The 13,262-nt window shown below is 41.1% G+C and overlaps 1 long non-coding RNA gene across 1 annotated transcript; it reads left to right on the top strand.

The window, feature by feature from the left end:
- The first annotated feature begins 2,962 nt into the window (after positions 1–2,962).
- Positions 2,963–4,180, top strand: LOC123484689. The gene is made up of 3 exons (XR_006658641.1): positions 2,963–3,040; positions 3,781–3,837; positions 4,125–4,180. It is a non-coding gene; the product is annotated as an uncharacterized LOC123484689 (long non-coding RNA).
- Positions 4,181–13,262: the final 9,082 nt, after the last annotated feature.

Genomic DNA, 13,262 nt, shown 5'->3' with positions numbered 1-13,262 from the left:
CTCGGTTTTTCTTACTTCTGTTTTGGATTCATCTTTCTGGTCGTTTCTGCTTGTCCTCTATCTATAATTCGTTCATTTTCATCTCTGATGCAATAATCACCCTCCTGGATGATCACTGGAAGCTGAGGATAAACATCCCTAAGCTCTACTTCCTTCTCATAAGGTGGGTGTCTTTTTGCTGAATCCGTGTGTGAGAAAGGTGTACTAACTTCTGCCATTAGTTTTTTCTGTCGCCTTCTCTTCCTTTAGACTTTTCTCTATACCTTTGTTTATCTTATCGCTGGAATCTTTTATCAGTTTTTGTTTGAGAATGAAGGGCAACTTTTGTTTCATTTGCCGGATAACCTAGCAATACTTTAGTTAAAGGATTACTATTTTGTACTATATCAACAGGTGTAATTACCTTCATAGCCTTGCTGTCGTTTTTCCCCATTGTAACAACCCTTTTATATTCCTTTATTGTGAATTATTTTATTTTAGACTATATAGCCTATGGCTTCCCCCCTTTAATTATTAATATAAACCAAACAACCCAAAAAAAAAAAAAATTCAATTAAATTTTTTATTCAAAAATCTTTTAAATTAAAATAAAAAATCTATTTTTTATTTCTATATCCTATCTTACCAATTTATCAATTAGTGGCTATCTTACCACAACCCATCAGGAAAGTAAATGCAAGTAGTCAACTTCACAGCAATCCTAAAAACAAAGCCCTCTAACCCTACAATCACTACAATACCCATAAACCCCCTTACTCTATAAGCACCCAATTATTTTAATTTTACAGAACAATGTCAGTACTCGATTTCCAACAGAACCCCTAATCAAACCCAAGTGATGCACAGAAACTCCAAAATGCAAATTTTAATGAATGAGTATTTTGCCAAGCCTCTGTGAAATTGTCATAACATCAAATATCCTGTAGGGGAAGATTTTGTAAACAGAACAGCACCAAAGAAACCTTTTGACTCGATCCTCTGTCGCGTCACGTACACGCCAGCCCCTCCTCTCTTTCTCTCTCCTCTCGTCCTATCGCCTCTCATATGACAAAAGAGCATAGAAACAGAAAAAGAATTTAGCAGTTTATGCAATCACTGAGTTATTTCCAGCATTCAATATTCCTTCGTTCACATTCGCTCTAAGAATCAACTCAGGAATAAATATAGATAGCTCAATAACATTTTTATTTTATTTTAATCCGTCATTTTATTTTATTTATTTTAATCAGTCAACATATATCTCTCTCATTTATCAATTCAATAGGTTACAAAAACAGTTTCATCTTTAACCAACAGCCGATGTAACAACTAGAAGATTCCATTCGTGTTAAAATCTCTCCTCTTTGTTCCCTCGTCTGTGTCTCTGTCTCCCCCTGCAGTGTAACAGAAGTATGACCCATTTACCCAAAATCCCCCTTGTTGTAGTTTTAGTAAACAACGTGTTGTAGTTTAGTGCCGTAAAACAAACGTGTCATAATCTAGTGCCGTAAACTCCCCCGTGTCGTAACCTAGTGTAGTAAAATCAAACGTGTTGTAGTTTAGTAAAATCACACGCATGCGCGATACATTCAAAAATACTTTTTCACCGTGGAAGGGAGATTCTTAGCTCTCTCCCCAACCCAAACAGACAGTTTAACAGTCCTGCTGTACCTCCGTTTTCCCCTCATAGTCAAACAACATTTAACAGCGCTCACAAAACCTAGAACCGAAATTCTACACACACAAACATAATTTAAGAGGCTTTATTCCATCGCAGTGGACCTCTAAGGTCACATGTTAGCATGCAGCATATTAGCATTTAGCATTAGCATTAGCCTGTATGCACCATGTAGCATGAAAACAATGTACCCGACATTGCGCCTTAAATTACTTTTCTTTGTTCCTACTAACTTTAGGCTGCCGTGAGTTCTGGATATTTTATGAGAGGTTACTTCAGACAAATGCTTCGTCAACCACCAGCTGAGAGGTAACATCAATAGAATGTATATTCCAAAACCCCGTGTTCCCAGAACACACCTAATCACACCGAATGCGTTATTAGGATTTATGGCCCACCCGAGAGGTCGCCTCGTTTGTTCCGAGGGCTTATCAAATCCTGCAATGTCCTAACTTGTATACATATCTTGGCCCCTGATTGTTCTTGACTTCCTATTCAAGCAACACATCTCTATAGCCAATCTATAGGCTCTCCCCCCTTTTGCGCTGTTTATCAGTGCAAACAATTTTATAATGATTAGCCAGACCCCCAGTTCTCAGCAATAACGCAACACAAAGCACACTTCGGTCCTAATGGTACATCTCTCCAGTCCACACTCAAATAGCATCCAAACTAACAAACTCCCAAAGCGGTGAGGAAAAACTCACCCTTATCTGGCCATGACTTCAGAAGGAGTTAGCTTGGCGGCAATGAATGCAACAAAGAGGTAAATGCAGTCCTTCCCTTTTCGTGACGCCATTTGTAGTATAGAGTAAATGTTGGCAATTATTGCTGATAAACAAAGGAGTCCGCTCATACTGAACCTTTGATCATAAGTTTATTCATATCACAAGCTTTCAGCATGAGTTACAGGTGTCATGCCCACCCGGAGAGCGACGCCCCAGATTGCAATGGTCGCTCTAACCTCTTCTTCGTTTTCCCCCCAGTATATATAATCTCCCCAAGATGTGGGTGGCTCCCTCTACTGTCCAATCCCCTGTCTACAACACACTTCCTGTCTGTTGTATGTGGCGTTACACGAAAACATTCCCTCTTGATACTAAAATAAACGTCCTCTCCGGTTCCACTTAAAAACATTAACAACGTCATAATCTTCATATACGACACTATCACCAAAAATTGTATGCATTATGCATCCATCCTACTTTTGTGTGAAATATGTCTTGATTTTTGCCCTGTCATACATGTTCCATCCAGGGTAAACAGTCTCCTCACAATTGGTAAACGTTGTATGTACTTATTTTATTTTCAGTCACACTGTGGCAAGAAAGGAGATCCATGAAGTGAACATTGACAGCATATCTCAGCCTGAGTCCAGTAAAGGTAAAGAGGACTCACCTAGGGAGCTCCTACACTAGCTAGCAAGCCATATGAATGATGCACTGAAATTAGCTACTCTCAAGGGGATCACTGTGGTAGCTAGCTATGGCTATTCTCAGACAAGAACGAACAAGCAAGCTCCTGTCTGAGAAGCATGTCCGACTGATCGAGCATTCTACTCAATGCGTCGTCAATGAGTGCTGATTTCTTCAAAAAAGTTATGGCAAATAATGAGTAAGAAAACCTTTTGTCATTTTGATGTCGCCAGATTGACTTTAGATATGCAGCATAACGTTAGCTAGATAGCTACGATTGAGGGGATACCACCACATTTTTGCTAGCTGCCGTTAGCATTGCTAGCTATTTTTCATGAACTTGTTAGCTAATGACAACATTGCCATCCATTTGACGACATGATAATGATGTCAAAGTTGTTTCCTACTACACATTTGTCTACTTTAGCAATGTCATCAAATTTCTAGGGCACTATAGTGTTACTTAGACAAAATAGTCATTAGCCTCCATCCATCGTGACTTTTGTGCATGTCTATGCACCAACGGCAGAGGGAGGCTTGGAGAATATTCATAACAATGACATGACGCGACCCGCTGACTGAGGTGCAACCTATGAATAAGCAACATTTGTTTTACATTTATCTATTTTCCCAGCTCTCAGACTCAGTGTGTCTCTCTCTCTCTCTCTCTCTCTCTCTCTCTCTCTTGTCTGTCTCTTGGAGTTCCAGATGTGGCTGGAGGAGTGGTGGTGGCCACTGGAAGGCAACTTTAATACTGGAGCAAATGTAGGTGCTCATCGTCATAAAATGAATCTATAACAGCCGATACAAGTATTCTCTATGTATTAGGTACTACTACAGTGCTAGCAGGAGAGCCCTCCTTTACTAATCATATTTCATGAATGTACAGGGTCCATTTTTGACCCAAGACAACAATCCAAACAAAGAATGTACCAAAGGTCAGATCATAATGAATACTAGTATTATATGGACAGAGTCGACCTGATCCTAGATCAGCACTCCTACTCTGATGACGAATTCTCTCTCTCTGATCATCCTTTCTATAATTTCAGATTGACCCCCTGGTCTATGATTAGTAGATGTGGGTGAGTGGACATACAGATCTGGGACTAGCATAAAAATAGCAACTCTTCTTAGCTGTCGGCAAGGATTTTTTTGACATCCAATCACCACGAGAGATGCTTTATTCTGCATTCAACACTTCTATTGTGGTCTCCCCTCAATCTATTACAGGAGAGGTGAGCACCTATCAGATCCCCCTGATTCTGACCATCACTGAGGCCAGGAAGAAGTCAGCCAAGTTCATCACCATGCAACGCTCTACTGATCGAGGTAGAATATGCTTTGAGTAACAACTGACTGACAGAGGCAGGCAGACACGCACACTCACATTTGACTTGACCTTTCTCAATTAAATTAAATGTTATCATGGTCAGAAGACTTACAACAGAGAATGATTATATTGCCTCAGGGGACAGTACCAGACATTGTAAGGGGGCTGTTGCATGTTCAGAAGTTTGGAATACATTATTTTCTATATTAGTTCGGGGTTCATCTAATCCTGACCTGACAGTGTGGCTTTCAACTAATCTATTTTGTTTTCCAACCCTGAGAAGGGAGTGGGTCACCTGACCAACACCATTGCTGTGTGTGGTTAACTCCAGCAGCTCCAGCAGACCTCTTCCTGTCTTTTAGAAACGGGCCACTGTCCGCCAGGTGAGGATGCTCTCCCATGGAAGGGCTGTTGTGGAAACAAAATGCCTGAAAGTTGCCTGGGAGTGCTGATCTAGGATCAGGTCAACTATGTCCATATAATACTAGTATTCATTATGATCTGACCTTTAGTCAATTCTTAGTCTGGATTGTCTTTGGTCAAAAATGGACCCTGTACATTCACGAAAATGATTAGTACTGTAAAACCATATGTAGCTAGCTAGCACTGTAGTAGTACCTAATATAGGATCCTTGTATCAGCATTAATTCGTCAGGGCATGGACTCTACAAGGTGTCGAAAGTGTTCCACAGCGATGCTGACCCATGTTGACTCCAATGCTTACCACAGTTGTGTCAAGTTGGCTGGATGTCCTTTGGGTGGTGGACCATTCTTTATACACACGGGAAACTGTTGAGCATGAAAGACCCAGCAGTGTTGCAGTTCTTGACACAAACCGGTGCACCTGGCACCTACTACCATACCCCGTTCAAAGGCACTTAAATATTTTGTCTTACACATTCACCCTCTGAATGGCACACATGCACAATCCATGTCTCAATTGTCTCAAGGCTTAAAAATCCGTCTTTAACCTGTCTCCTCCCCTTCATCTACATTGACTGAAGTGGATTTAACAAGTGACATCAATAAGGGATCATAGCTTTCACCTGGTCAGTCTATGACATGGAAAGAGCAGGTGTTCCTAATGTTTTGTACACTCACTGTAGTTTATTGATCCTGAACCACAATGTGTCTAAAAAAGGTAGTAGAGAATAATTTGATAATCAAACATAGAATATTATTACACTGAACAATATGGTATTGCGTAATATAATATTTTCATAAAAGGCAATTGTGCAATAATGACTGACAGCAATACCAAGTAAATCATTAAACATATCAGGAGCACTCGGTCCTAGAGCAAAAAATATTAAATGCTGTTATCAATATTATCCATGTTAGTCGCTGAGAAAAGTTTTTGTGTAATCAAAAATACAGAAATGCAAAATCCCAATGATAAAGAGCAGAAGTAAAATCTTGATATATACTGTCAATATACTGTAGATTACTATCATAACAAGGACAGATCATTCAAATACAGCATTCACTCAAAAGTTGAAGTTCATGGTCTGGAAAACTTCTAGATGTGGTAGCAATATGATTGTTAAGAGAATAGAGGTGTAAGGCCTAGCTTTGGTTTTGGTGCCATAGCACTTCAGTCCATGTTCTGTGGTGGTTCTCTTCAGTCCAGTTCAGTGGTGGTTTTCTTTAGTCCAGGTTCTGTGGTGGTTTTCTCCAGTTCTCATAATGGGAGGGCTGAGCGTCTCTCTTAATGGCTATATCACTGGGGGAGTCGTCACACTCTGAAAGAAGACACACGGAATGAACATTTTACACACCACTATATCTAACATGTTTACAGACACACACACACTAAATCACAAGATCCTTACTGCCAGCGTGTCATAATCAGGGGACCCGGTCCTCATGTTCAGAGCTGTGTATGTGTCACTGTTATGATCAGGATGGACACTCTTTGTAAAGAAAGAGAGAAAGAGAGAGATGAAATACACAAACACTCAATACTACAGATGTAGGATCTTAATTTGAGAGTTTGCTACAGCAGGAAAATAATCCTGCAGCAACAGGAAATGTGGATTATTACAGTGAGGGAAAAAAGTATTTGATCCACTGCTGATTTTGTACGTTTGCCCACTGACAAAGAAATGATCAGTCTATAATTCTAATTGTAGGTTTATTTGAACAGTGAGAGACAGAATAACAACAAATAAATCCAGAAAAACACATGTCAAAAATGTTATAAATTGATATGCATTTTAATGAGGGAAATAAGTATTTGACCCCCTCTCAATCAGAAAGATTTCTGGCTCCCAGGTGTCTTTTATACAGGTAACGAGCTGAGATTAGGAGCACACTCTTAAAGGTTGTGCTCCTAATCTCAGTTTGTTACCTGTATAAAAGACACCTGTCCACAGAAGCAATCAATCAGATCCCAAACTCTCCACCATGGCCAAGACCAAAGAGCTCTCCAAGGATGTCAGGGACAAGATTGTAGACCTACACAAGGCTGGGCTACAAGACCATCGCCAAGCAGCTTTGTGAGAAGGTGACAACAGTTGGTGTGATTATTCGCAAATGGAAGAAACACAAAATAACTGTCAATCTCCCTCGGCCTGGGGCTCCATGCAAGTTCTCACCTCGTGGAGTTGCAATGATCATGAGAACGGTGAGGAATCAGCCCAGAACTACATGGGAGGATCTTGTCAATGATCTCAAGGCAGCTGGGACCATAGTCACCAAGAAAACAATTGGTAACACACTACGCCGTGAAGGACTGAAATCCTGCAGCGCCCGCAAGGTCCCCCTGCTCAAGAAAGCACATATACATGCCCGTCTGAAGTTTGCCAATGAACATCTGAATGATTCAGAGGAGAAATGGGTGAAAGTGTTGTGGTCAGATGAGACCAAAATGGAGCTCTTTGGCATCAACTCAACTCGCCGTGTTTGGAGGAGGAGGAATGCTGCCTATGACCCCAAGAACACCATCCCCACTGTCAAACATGGAGGTGGAAACATTAAGCTTTGGGGGTGTTTTTCTGCTAAGGGGACAGGACAACTTCACCGCATCAAAGGGACGATGGACGGGGCCATGTACCGTCAAATCTTGGGTGAGAACCTCCTTCCCTCAGCCAGGGCATTGAAAATGGGTCGTGGATGGGTATTCCAGCATGACAATGACTCAAAACACACGGCCAAGGCAACAAAGGAGTGGCTCAAGAAGAAGCACATTAAGGTCCTGGAGTGGCCTAGCCAGTCTTCAGACCTTAATCCCATAGAAAATCTGTGGAGGGAGCTGAAGGTTCGAGTTGCCAAATGTCAGCCTCGAAACTTTAATGACTTGGAGAAGATCTGCAAAGAGGAGTGGGACAAAATCCCTCCTAGATGTGTGCAAACCTGGTGGCCAACTACAAGAAACGTCTGACCTCTGTGATTGCCAACAAGGGTTTTGCCACCAAGTACTAAGTCATGTTTTGCAGAGGGGTCAACTACTTATTTCCCTCATTAAAATGCAAATCAATTTATAACAGCGTTTTTCTGGATTTTTTTGTTGTTATTCTGTCTCTCACTGTTCAAATAAACCTACCATTAAAATTATAGACTGATCATTTCGTTGTCAGTGGGCAAACGTACAAAATCAGCAGGGGATCAAATACTTTTTTCCCTCACTGTATATGGATTATAAATAACGGACAGAAGCCTTTCAAACTTCAAATACATTAAAAGTTATCCTTTAACAGGGTGATCAAATTAAGATCTTACAGCTATATATAAAACAAAATACATAAATTAATATATTATAAAGGACTTACTGCCAGGTTGACGTAATCAGGGGATGTGGTCCTCATGTTTGGGTCAGGATGGACACTCTGTGGAGAAATACATTTCAAGATAACAACAATAAGATAATACAGAAAGAGAATGTGTAGTGATGTAGTAAATTAATGTCACCAGGTGTGGAGGTGGAGGTGTAACCAGGGTGTAGAGATGTAGTAAATTCATGTCACCAGGTGTGGAGGTGGAGGTGTAACCAGGGTGTAGAAATGTAGTAAATTAATGTCACCAGGTGTGGAGGTGGAGGTGTAACCAGGGTGTAGTGATGTAGTAAATTCATGTCACCAGGTGTGGAGGTGGAGGTGTAACCAGGGTGTAGAAATGTAGTAAATTAATGTGAACATGTGTGGTGGTGGAGTTTTAACTGATATAATCACCTGTGTCTGCTGTGGCATCACTTCCTCCTGTGGATCTCCTGTAAAGAGGGACAGAGTGAGTTCTGCTCTCTACTGACCTTTAGGGGTTGATATGTTACAAATACAATACATGTAAATTAAATGCTGACCTCTTCAGAGTGCAGCAGATGGTGACTAGAAGAGCTCCTGCAGTCAGGACAGCCCCCACCACAGGAACCCAGGGAAACACTGCTGCAGGATCATTAATACATGATGTTAGAAAATACTTCTGTCAAATCAATGTATATAACATGCAATACTTACATGAAACATTAATATGGACATGGTTGGAAGTCTCTCTCCCTATAATGTTGAGAGCTTCACAGTAGTATTCTCCACTGTCCTCAGAGCTGATGTTAGGGGTTTAAAGAACTCTAGTTAATACAAGAAGGCCCCCCATGTAGCTCAGTTGGTAGAGCATGGCGCTTGCAACGCCAGGGTTGTGTGTTCGATTCCCACGGGGGGCCAGTATGAAAATGTATGCACTCACTAACTGTAAGTCACTCTGGATAAGAGCATCTGCTAAATGACTCAAATGTAAAAAATGTAAGAGCACACACACAGTACAAGTGAAGTTTATTTACAAATACTCACAAATGATAGTGAGAGTCTCTTCAGGAGAGTGGAGATTCTCGTATCCTTTTGCAGTACAGGAGTATCTGCCTGCATCCTCTCCGCTGACTGGGTGTAGGAACAGGTAGTTATTTTGGTTGTTTACGAGTTGTCCGTTCTTGTACCAGATGTAGGTGGGGTTGTCAGTCAGAGTACAGGTGGTTCTACAGGTCAGTAGCGCTGACTTTCCTTCTGTCACCGTGGCAGAAGACGCATTCACCTGCAGACCTGCGATTAAAAACATACCGTATTACATTACTTGACAACAATTCTAATCATATGAAGCAAAACATTCATATTATATACAGTGCATTCGTAAAGTATTCAGACCCCTTGACTTTTTCCACATTTTGTTACATAACAGCCTTATTCCAAAATGGATTAAATTGTTCATCAATCTACACACAATACCACATAATGACAAAGCAAAAACATATTTATAGACATTTTTGAATATTTATATTTTAAAAAACTGATATCACATTTACATAAGTATTCAGACCTTTTACTCAGTACTTTGTTGAAGCACGTTTGGCAGCGATTACAGCCTCACGTCTTCTTAGGGAAGACGCTACAAGCTTGGCACACCTGTATTTGGGGAGTTTCTCCCATTCTTCTCTACAGATCCTCTCAAGCTCTGTTAGGTTGTACGGGGAGTGTTGCTGCACAGCTAATTGCAGGTCTCTCCAGAGATGTTCGATCGGGTTCAAGTCCGGCTCTGGCTGGGCCACTCAAGGACATTCAGAGACCTGTCCCGAAGCCACTGCTGCGTTGTCTTGGCTGTGTGCTTAGGGTCATTGTCCTGATGGAAGGTGAACCTTCGCCCCATTCTGAGATCCTGAGCGCTCTGGAGCAGGTTTTCATCAAGGATCTCTCTGTACTTTTCTCCGTTCATCTTTCCCTTGATCCTAGAATAGTCTCCCAGTCCCTGCCGCTGAAAAACATCCCCACAGCATGATGCTGCCCCCACCATGCTTCACCGTAGGGATGGTGCCAGGTTTCCTCCAGACGTGACGCTTGGCATTCAGGCCAAATAGTTTAATCTTGGTTTCATCAGACCAGAAAATCTTCTTTCTCATGGTCTGAGAGCCCTTTAGGTGCCTTTTGGCAAACTCCAAATGAGCTGTCATGTGCCTTTTACTGAGGAGTGGCTTCCCTCTGGCCACTCTACCATAAATGCCTGATTGGTGGAGTGCTGCAGAGATGGTTGTCCTTCTGGAAGGTTCTCTCATCTCCACAGACGAACTCTGGAGCTCTGTCAGGGTGACCATCGGATTCATGGCACCTTCCTGACCAAGGCCCTTCTCCCCGGTTTGCTCAGTTTGTGCCAGGCGACCAGCTCTAGGAAGGGTATTGGTGGTTCCAAACTTCTTCCATTTAAGGATGATGGAGGCCACTGTGTTCTTGGTGACCTTCAATGCTGCAGACATTTTAGTTAGCGAGTTATTAGGCCAGTTATAGATAAGTATAAGTCAGAAATGTTACTGCTTCCTACAAGAACATTAAACGTGTAGGCTACATTTCAAGAGGTCTTTAAAAAGCCAGTTAGGTAAAAAGCTTATGTCTTAATTAAAGGGGTAGTGTTGTATTTTGAGACAGGCTTGACCATGCAAATACGCCAATAGGCAGAGGGGTAGCCTACATTGTCTAATTCTCTGTATGGTAATAATACTTCGTTTTATTTTGTATAGTGGTTTCTTGCATCATGCAACACAATGCAATTTACAGGCACCTATTTAGCCCATGGTGTTACAGACCAAGTAAAAAAATCTGTAATTAATGTCAAGCCTTTAAGGTAAAAACGTTTTTTAAATTCTCATGCAATGTAGGCCTGCATTGAATACCACATATAGGCTACTGTAGGCTATATCATAGAAATCAAAAGCTATTTCCATGTAAAAATGTTATGGGATTGGCTCCATTGGTTTTATTGTTAGGCCTACATTATGCTCAAATAGCCACAATTGCCTACTGGCTACTGTCTAAAACTGTAAGGGTAAAGCCTCAGTATTCACTGTAAATGCACGCCGTAAGTTGCACAAATTCTCACAATGTTCATGTTTCCGCTCACAAGACCAAAAATTTGCTCAGTGCCCCAAAACAGAGTGAACATTGGTCAGGACACAAGTAGCTGATACAGAACTATACTTCCTCTTTAAGACATTAGTCTACACTGAGTATACAAAACATTAAGAACACCTGCCCAGGTGACCAGGTGAAAGCTACGATCCCTTATTGATGTCACTTGTTAAATCCACTTCAAATCAGTGTAGGTGAAGGGGAGGAGACAGGTTAAAGAAGAATGTTTGAGCATTGAGACATGGACTGTGTATGTGTGCCATTCAGAGGGGGTGAATGGGCAAGACAAAAGATTTATCATGCGCCTTTGAAAGGGGTATGGTAGTAGGTGTCAGGCGCACCGGTTTGTGTCAAGAACTGCAACACTGCTAGGTTTTTCATGCTCAACAGTTTCCCTTGTGTATCAATAATGGTCCACCACCCAAAGGACATCCAGCCAACTTGACACAACTGTGGGAAGCATTGGAGTAAACATGGCCCAGCATCCCTGTGGAACGCTTTCGACACCTTGTAGAGTCCATGCCCCAATGAATTGAGGCTGTTCTGAGGGCAAATGGGGGGGTGCAACTCAATATTAGGAAGGTGTTCATTCTGCAGAACAAATCACCAAGAGAAGGTAGAATGGTAATGTAAAAGGTACTTCCAGAGTGAAGAGAGGAGTTTGGTTGGATACATTATACTGGCTGTGTGAAACAGAAGACTGTGAGTTATGTGGTTGACACCAACTAGATGTACTGAGGGTCTAAGAAGGTGCAGATCTGGCTTCCTGCACCCATGATGCCTTTTCCTGACAAACAACACGTCACTGAAGTGCTTATAAACAATCTTTTTGGAGCACACGTACTATACTAGAATGAAAGTTGGAAAATATCCATATTAAAATCCTTTAAAATAAATGCAACAACATAATTGGACTGTAACAATAGGCTTATGGTTTCTCTGTAGTTCTGTATGTCTCACCAGCTACACTAAAACCTGGTGTTTCCAGTGTACTGTACTACAGCGCTCTCTACTCGCATCTCAACAACACAACAACCATCAATGTGACTCAAAAACAGTCTATTTTGCAACAGACAGGCACTTCCTGGTTTCTGTGGTGGATGCAGGTGTAGTGAACATCATCCTGTCCGCCTGTGTCCACTCTCTTTGCTGCAGTAGGGGTCATGGCCTGATGTAGCCAGGTGGTAAATGCACATTGCTGTATTCATTTCTATCCACTAGATATCCATTTAAGAGATCAGTAAATAATGTGTAGAGGGTGTTATGGGATTGAGCCTGCACATTGTGTAAGAGTGAGAGCAAGCAATTACATTAAAGAGCTGTTGTAATCCATTATGGGTCAAATATTACTTTAGATGTATTACTTTAGGTAAATAATAATTTTTTTAAATCTTACTGTTGTACCGAAATATATCATATTTTGCATCATCTGCAATGTATAAGAGTTTGTCTTTTAATATTTATGCCAGATGGTCATGTTATCCTGTTGATAATTTAAGATTGACATGAGGATTTTAGCTTCTTGCTAACTGAATACCAGTGCTCTCAGAACCACATTGTGGAGAGATGGGGGTCTGGGTGAGATGAGGATCTACTGTTGCATGTGGGTTTAGGGTATCACGTGGACAGTGTGTTTGTAAGTATTCATATTGTATTTGATGACAATGGATTTTAGTTTTTCATGCACAATGTCATTTTGTTGATGGACATCTTGTACTCAGACATTTGAAATGTTAGAAAGTCTATTCTAACTGAACATTGTGGTCTTTGTATTTTCTTGTATTTTTGTTGTAGAAAGCACAGCCACTACCGTTTATGCATTTCACTTTGTACTTATTGTACTCTGACTGTTTTTATGCACTTTACTAACAGATTTATTTCACTTGATGGTGATTTAGACTGAACTTTACTTCATGGTGACTTCACCTTGCGGTGATTTCCACCTTACATTATCATTTTTTTAAATGTAAGCTTTCACA

The sequence above is a fragment of the Coregonus clupeaformis genome, unplaced genomic scaffold, assembly GCF_020615455.1.
Source record: "Coregonus clupeaformis isolate EN_2021a unplaced genomic scaffold, ASM2061545v1 scaf0403, whole genome shotgun sequence".
In the NCBI taxonomy this organism is placed as follows: domain Eukaryota; kingdom Metazoa; phylum Chordata; class Actinopteri; order Salmoniformes; family Salmonidae; genus Coregonus; species Coregonus clupeaformis.
The sequence above is the reverse complement of the archived record's forward strand: the minus strand, read 5'-3'. Positions and strand labels throughout refer to the sequence as shown.